The 8258-nt window shown below is 45.4% G+C and overlaps 1 pseudogene; it reads right to left on the reverse strand.

Moving 5' to 3' along the window:
* Positions 1 to 3673: 3673 nt before the first annotated feature.
* On the reverse strand, positions 3674 to 7759 carry LOC125315336 (annotated as a pseudogene).
* Positions 7760 to 8258: the final 499 nt, after the last annotated feature.

The raw sequence follows: 8258 nt of genomic DNA on the forward strand, positions 1-8258 counted from the left end.
AGTATTAAGATGGCGCCATTTGAAGCGTTGTATGGTAGAGCGTGCGGGACGCCAATCTGTTGGGATGAAGTAGGCGAAAGAAGAATCACCGGTTCCGAGTTAGTACAACGGCCCATGGAAGCTGCCAAGATTATCAGAAATGCATCGAGGACCGCTCAAAGTCGTCAGAAGAGCTATGCAGATTGGAGGCGCAGACCTCTTGAATTCCAAGTGGGCGATCATGTTTTTCTCAAGGTGTTACCTATGAGAGGGACATCCCGTTTTGGCAAGAAAGGAAAGTTGAGCCCTAGGTATGTCGGGTCTTTCGAGATTTTGGAGCGAATTGGAAATCTGGCATATCGTCTTGCATTGCCGCCAAGACCGGCCCAAGTGCATAATGTATTCCACGTGTCGATGTTAAGAAAGTACGAACCGGACCCCGATGTTAAGAAAGTACGAACCGGACCCCGCTCATGTCCCGAGTTATGAAGAAATTGAGCTAGATGAGCGAGCCGCGTACGTGGAACAGCTAGTCGGGATCGTGGATAGGAAAGAGCAAGTGCTCCGGAGCAAGACGATTCCACTAGTCAAGGTGGTGTGGCAACACCATGGGACCGAAGGAGCTACTTGGGAGAACGAGGAAGTTATGAAGAATAGCTACCCGTATCTTTTTGAAGAATTATGACTCTTTCGTAATTTCGGGGACGAATTTTCCTAAGGAGGGGAGAGTTGTGACGCCCGGGAAATTTCGACTTTTTAAATTTGCCCGAATTCAATAAAAAGGAAGATAATTGAATTTTAGTCGGCGCAAATTTTTGGATCGAAAGGTAGAAAGTGACGAATTTGGACTAATTCCGAAATTTTGTTCGGTTTCGATTGGGTCTCGAATCTGTGGTCGCCGCGACTTAGGATTTTTAATCCTCGCGCCTAAAATTTTCCGGACCGAACCTAGCCCGTGAAATTCCTAATTTTATCCCCAATCGGTTGAGCCAAAAATCCGATCAGTCCCGATTTGTCAAATTACGTAACCACCCTCGGATATTATGCAGAAGGGACAAAAATCATTAATTTTGAGTGACCTGTGGGCCCCACTCGATCAAATCCGGTCAATTATTCTCCAGCTGCCCACGTGACTCTCTCTCTCTCTCTCTCTCTCTCTCTCTCTCTCTCTCTCTCTCTCTCTCTCTCTCTCTCGTTGTTCTTCTTCTTCCTCTGTTGCTCGCGCGAAGGACACCCTCACCGAACACCCATCCTCTTCCATTCCGGCCATTTTTACGCGACCCCAGCCCCGATTGACACCACCGCCGCCTCACCGCCTTGCCACCAACTCGACGCCACCTCCCCGACCACCGTTCGCCGCCGCCGGAGTCGAGACAGCCCCGGCGACCCCCTCCGCTCTGTTTCGGTTCCAGCTTTGGTTTTGGGCTACTCCGGCCGCCCTAAGCCCTTCCGACCACCACCCACCACCACTTCACTTCCCCCTCGACCCCTAGACACCACCCCACCGCCGTGTGCCGCCCGCGTCGTCCTGATTTAGCCCCGAACAGACCCGACGCCCAACATCCCCTGTTTTCGCGTCGCCGGTTCGCGCCGCTGTTTCGGCCTCCTCCGCCGTGACCCACCGCCCGCCGACCACCCTAAACGGTCACCCTCAACCTCTCTCAGCTCCACGAAGTCGTTGGGAGCCTATCGCCGCCCGTAGAGCTCGGATTGAGCCTGATTTCGCCCTCCCCTGTTTTGCCCGAAATTCCCCTGTTTTGGCGCCGATTCTGTCCAGCCGTGGTTCGGCCGCCTCCGGCCATCCACCGGCGCCGTCGCCGCCACCCACAGCTTCCCCAGACACCCCCCGACCTTGGCCAACTTTCCCCCAAGCTTTCCACAGCCCGAAACCCCCAAAAACAGCCCCGAACGCCTCTGTTTTGCTGCTGCTCCTGCTCTGGCCGAGCACTGTTCACGCCGGCCGGCCACTGTTCCGGCCAGCTCCGGCCACCGGTCGCCACCCTCGAGCCCCATACCACCTTCCTGAAGTGTCGCCAGGTCTTTGGCCCGCCTTTGACCAAATTAGAAGCCCGGAGTTAAGTGGATCGAGCTGTGTTTCGTCGCCGCCATCGGGCCGGGTCGAGTTCGCATTGCCGCCGCTCGAGTTGAGACCGCCCGAGCAATTAAAAATTGTGAGTTAGCCCCTAACTCTTGGTTAGGACGCTAATTACGTTCGGACTAGATTAACTAGATTATTAGGTGTTTAGGTAGCTCGATTAGGGCCGGTATAGGTTAGAAACTTGGTTTAGGTTCAATGGCCCTAATTGGTTAAGTTAGTCTAATTAGTTAGGATTTTATGCCCGATTAGATTAGAATTGATCGATTTGATTGATTGTATTGATTGATCGCGAGCGAGCGATAGGTCGTAGACGAGTGCGCAATGGGAATTGAAATTGGGATTAATAATTGACTGGCCGCAATTGATTAATTGAATTATTAAATTGTTGGCCGTGAGTGCCAGTTTGGTTGTTGATTGCCATAGGGGTCCGATTAGAGGATAATCGCCCCAAATTGTCCGGTATGTCGGTCGATTTAAATTGCGCATTCATGTGACCACGTATGAGATAAAATTGCATATTTTTGCACGAAAACGGCCTTGGGCCAAGTATTTGAACATGCGAGTGTGAGCATTCGACCTAAATCCAAGAAAAGAACTGGCTGGTTGTCGAAGTGCTCGAGTGGTCACATAATGGGATAATTCCGACGATCATTGTCTTCTGGTCGTTCGGTCCCGGCAATCATTGTCTTCTCGTTGCTGGATGCGCGTCGATCATTGTCTTCTGGTTGTACGTTTGCCGGTCGCAGCTTGTGATGGGCCGAGGCCTTTTAAGGATTCCTGTTAGCTCCGTGCCGTGTCGACAATCATTGTCTTCTGGTTGGTCGAGTGGAGTCACATGGACTATCGGACGCCGTCGCCGGAAGTAAGGGACGATGCCTGGTCTCGCCGGGAGAGCACCAACTGACTAGTGTGCTGGATCTACGGGTCGGATCTGATAATAAATGGACTGCGTGTGGTGTCCTGTGCATGCAAGTGCTGTGATGCTTTGCAGTGGTGAATTGATTTGGTTGATTGACTGTTGAGTCGAGTCCGCATTGCATTACGTGTGGCTTGGAGGGTAAGTTGCCTGTGATTGAAATATCTTTTCTGTGCTGATGTGATTGCCTTTTAGGGTGTCTGAGCGAATCAACGTCCTAACCGGGCTTAGGCGTTGGCTCACCGAGATTAATTTCTCACCCCGTCGTGGTTAACAATTTTTCGGGTAGTGACGGAAGCCGTGGACGTTGAACCGAGAGGATTGTGGTAGGATTTTTGGGAGTAGACGAAGGTTTAACCTTACCTTACCCGACCCCGTGTCTTTTTGAGGTCTTAGTGAGCCGCCCCGAAGTATGGGGTTGTGTTTTTTCCGTAGCTCAAGAGGGTTAAGATTCGTCTACTTTTGATGTTTAATGAAATTGTTTTTGATGAATTGACTATGTGGATTTTCCTACTATTCTATCCCCGCTGATATTGTTGTCCGGGAGATTTGCACGTTCCGCATGCACTGTAAATTCATAGGTCGATAGCCTACCTAGGACGCTATCATTCTTGACCCGAGGCGAGTAAGGTAGGGATGTCGCGAGCTCGAGAGTCGGGGCGTGACAGCTCGGAACTCCATCAGCCATAGCAGCCGTGAGCTTCGTAGCTCGAAATTCTAGCAGTCATGGCCGCTGTGAGCCCGCAGATAGTCCCTGTCACAAAAAGAAAAGAAATTAAAGCATCAAATTGTTATCGATGATGAAAATATTTCTTATCGACTAATTATTTTAAGTGATACATGCGATCATTTTCAAAAAGATATTTTTTTCAAATGACGCATTTTTCGCGAAATAAATGGAGTCCAAAATCCAATATGGCCATTTCAAATTTATTTTATGACGGACTGATTGATAAAGCACCAAGTAAGTGCCCACGTGGAGCCCGTAATCAGAAAATTCTTGCTATTTTAGCATTTAATAGTGTTAACACTCAAAAATCAGTTCTTAATTTCTCAGCACTGATTTCTCAATTTCTGAATCGGTACATTCATGTAGATTTGAATATGGCTCAACAAACAGAGTAAAATGATTGCTTATATCGCTTATAAAAATGAATAAACAAAAAGCATTTTCATTATCCATTAAAATGTTTAGACAAAAACTGTTGTCGTCAAATGAAATCATTTTTTATTGACTAATTATGCCAAGTGATCAATTTTAAGAAAATAATTTGCAAATCATCCATTTTTCGTGAAACAAATGGAACGCGGATGTCGGGGAAAGAGTCTTCGGTACAGAATCGAAACTAGCACCGGAAAACAACAAAACAAGAACAGACAAGAGTCTTCCTTCGATTGATTCGCTACTGCTGAATAAAGAAGACACGGTTAAGAATCCTGAACTCATATCAATGCTGGGAATTTCCTAGAGTAACACATTTCATGATCACCTCAATCAATGTGAATCTGGTCCTCACCACCATTTTCGAAGATGGAAACTCTGAACACAACAACATCCCTATCAATGAGCTCAAACACGCAGGCATTTCCTACACATAAATGAGTTTCTCTGGCAAATGCAGCCCAACCAGCAGAAAAGTACACTCGGGTTTGGTGTGTAAATCTTAAGAGCTTCACCGGCCACGATCTATCTGAATACCTAAGAGTTACCGTTCCCTCAAATTCTTCAAAATGTTGCTCGGCGAATCGACGAGGAACATGCTGCACATGAGTCAACATTTGAACGATCGATGTATGCTGAAAGAAGGACAATAACGTATGCATGCACTCTTGGTTAAAAAAAACACACACACACATAAGGCCATTTTTGTGAGTTTCAGCAGCTTTAACCATTTAGGATTAAGAATAGGCATAATCAGACCCGCTTTTAGTCTCAAGAGGCTCATGAAAGCCATCGGTCTTAACCCGCAATGCAAAGCGTTTTGAACGAATTACTGCCATATATTGCCACTTTAGGTTAGTACTCGATTCAAGTGACCATCCATCCTTTCACGCGAAAGTGAATGGATAGTCCCGACCTCCTAATTACAGCCTTTACTTCTGTTTTTCCTGAATCCGCGTCACTCCACCACTGGGATGCCCCACGATCACTCCAAAGAAAATAGCATGTTATATGGTTCCAATACAAACCAAATCAGCACAAAACCGAGGCCAGATTAGATGGAGATCGTAATCAAACTTCAGATATGACAGTGATGGATTAGGCTCAAGATTGTACCACTCTCTTAAAATGACCCCGGTGTATCACTAGTTTGAAGAAGGGATGCTCCGAATCAAATTCACTGGCTAATTCAGGAGTAGTGAGAGGCCTCGGAGGAGTAGGATCACAAAATACCACCTCAGAATGGTTCACTATGCATTTAAACCGTTTGTTCCTGCCTGGAGTTAAAACGAGAACTTTAAGAGACATTATTGGTGTGAATAGTTCTTTAATCGACGATGAAGATCTTTAGCATAGAACAAGTTTCACTTCAAACAATGTAAATCAAGTTTCTACCTGTGTCGCTGAAAATGTAGATTCTGAACACAATATCATCTCTATCAGTTAGCTCGAACACGAAGACATTTCCTACATGCAAGCGAGTTCCTCTCACAAATGCCATCCAACCAGAAGAGAACATCGCCCCACTAGGATAGCCACTAAGCTTCACCGGCCATGTTCTGTCTGAATGCCTGAGAGTCGCGATTTTCTTGATTTTTCGAATGTGCTGCATGATCAAACTACGAGGAACAGCCTGCCCAGACACATGTTTGAACAACCCATGCTTTAAAAAGAAAGACTGAGGAAGCATTCCCTTATTCAAGCAAGGAAGCAAAATGTAGATAGATATGGTAATTTTAGCAACTCTCATCAATAGTCTTAACAGGACAAAAGACAGAACGTCAAAGTCTGTGCTCTTAGAATTAGCATGAGGGGTAGAGGTCCTAGAGGATCTATGCCTGTTTAAACAAATGGGAACGAATAGATCCAAGGAAAACGCTATGTAGTTTCCTACAGAAATCCAATCAGCTTAAGAAAAAAGCCAAAATAGTAATGAACTAAACTCTCGATCTTACCACTATATCATGTTTAATGTGAGCTGGCCGGATCACCACCTTGAAAAAAGGATACTCTGAGTCAAATTTGCTAGCCAATTCAAAACTAGAGAGAGGCCACGAACTTGTAGAACCACCAAAAACTGGCTTAGAATGGCTAGCTCTGCTTCTAGACTCTCCGACCCTGTCTATTCTTAAAAAACAATGAAATACTTAGATTACGCCAATTTGAAATTTTCATTAGTTGATTTACTTACCATGAACATATTTAACGCAGAATAGAAGAAACTACCGTCATGGAAATCAGATTTAGATAAGTTGACCAAATGAAAAATTCGCTTCTCTTCACCAAAGAAGTTGTAACTACTTAACCACTATAAGCATGACGGAAATCATAATGTTATCAGTCAACATAAACAAGCTTATCAAAAAGTTCTCAAGTACTAAAAAAAGAACTAGCAAAGGAGAGAGCTCTGTAAGAAGAAACAAGACTCACCAAATGACAAGACACACCTTCGAGATCTTGTGATGTGATGAGCAGCATGGACTCGACTCAGAACACGGTGAATGAGGTTCCACCCTCATTTTTTGACGAGGAGCGCAATCCTCCGAAACTTCAAGTTCTACCACATCCTCTCTCTTTGGCGAGATAAATCCACTCCCGAGGTTCGATATGCCACTCAACGAATAATCAATCTCCGAAGCACTCTTATCGAATATCATAACGTGAAAAGTGGAGTTCCCTTCATATTTGAAGACTACGAGGTGACCATAACCAATGGAGTAATGCTGCATAAATTCTCGCCACCCTTTCCACAACCAAACAATGCCATTGTTTCGCTTTTCTACTCCTATAGTCCAGGTCAAACTGCCCGGAACCTTGAGTAGCACCAAGCTTGAGAAATCCTTTCCATATCTTCCTAAGAATTTTTCGGAATCCCCTATTAAGGAAAACTCAAGTTATAGCTTATAGGTCCAGGACTCAAATTCATCAAAATCGAAAGTGCAGGGAAAAAAGGAAGAGCACTGGGCAAATTTTAGGTTCTGCAACAGGGCGATGAAATATCGGTTTGAACACAAGCAGGGTGTCACCGGGCAACTTCCACTTATAGTTGCTTCATTTGACGAGAGACAAGCTGGAGACCCAACACCTTTCTCCACTCCACACTATCCTTAGCCAACCAATCCTCAATTCCAAGTTAAAGCGCTGATTTTTATCTAGAATAATTCAAAATTGAACACTTTTTTCTTCGGGGTTGTTGTTCTTTCTTTCTTTTCGCAAGGATCAAAATGTTGATACAAAGCCAAACGCATAGAAAGATCTCCAGATTTTTTGTACACAGCACGAGGGCAACAGTTCTAAACCAAGACAGAAACTCTCGAGACACTGGAGCTGAATCATAAGAAACAGACTGCGAAAATGTTGAACTTACGAGCTTCCCAGATTGAAGGTTGTCGGAGAGAATGATCTTGAAGAAGTGAGGACTCTCAAGACGTGGTCCAGTCGCGATATCTAGCCCGGCACCTCCATCTTCTGTCCGCTGACGCCGACCGCAAGCCACGTACGGTAGTGTCACGGGGGTCACTGAAAGAGGAGGAAGAGGCAGAGGAGGTGGTTGGTGGTGGTGGTTTGTGCGATTTGCCTTTGTGTTCTTGAGCGACCTTGTCATAAAAGAATGGAAATTTCCCCAAAGGGTCTGCCGGGAAAAGTACACTAGAAGTGCCATAATTTTTGTACGGTGTTCGCTTGAGTGTCATAACTTTCAAAACGTTCACTTAAGTGCCATAACTTTCAAAAATCGTTCACTTGAGTGCTATGTTGACGTGGCAGCGGGAAAAACTGAAGTGACAGACGGAAAGCTGACGTGCCACGCCGGAAAAATTACTATAGCACGCTGGAAAGTTGACGTGGCACGCACGAAAAAGTTACTGTAGCACTCAAGTGAATGATTTTGCTCCGACGTAGCACTCAAATGAACGATTTTTGAAAGTTGTGGCACTTAAGAGAACGTTTGACAGTTATGGCACTCAAGTGAACGCCGTACACAAGTTATGGCACTTCTAGTGTACTTTTCCCTAGTCCGCCTGAATCTTAAGTGCCAACATATGTACGGAGTAAATCTTGTTTCATAAACCGCTTCGGATTCTTTTCTAAAGAAAAGTTCATGT

Source organism: Rhodamnia argentea, chromosome 5, assembly GCF_020921035.1.
Source record: "Rhodamnia argentea isolate NSW1041297 chromosome 5, ASM2092103v1, whole genome shotgun sequence".
Lineage (NCBI taxonomy): Eukaryota > Viridiplantae > Streptophyta > Magnoliopsida > Myrtales > Myrtaceae > Rhodamnia > Rhodamnia argentea.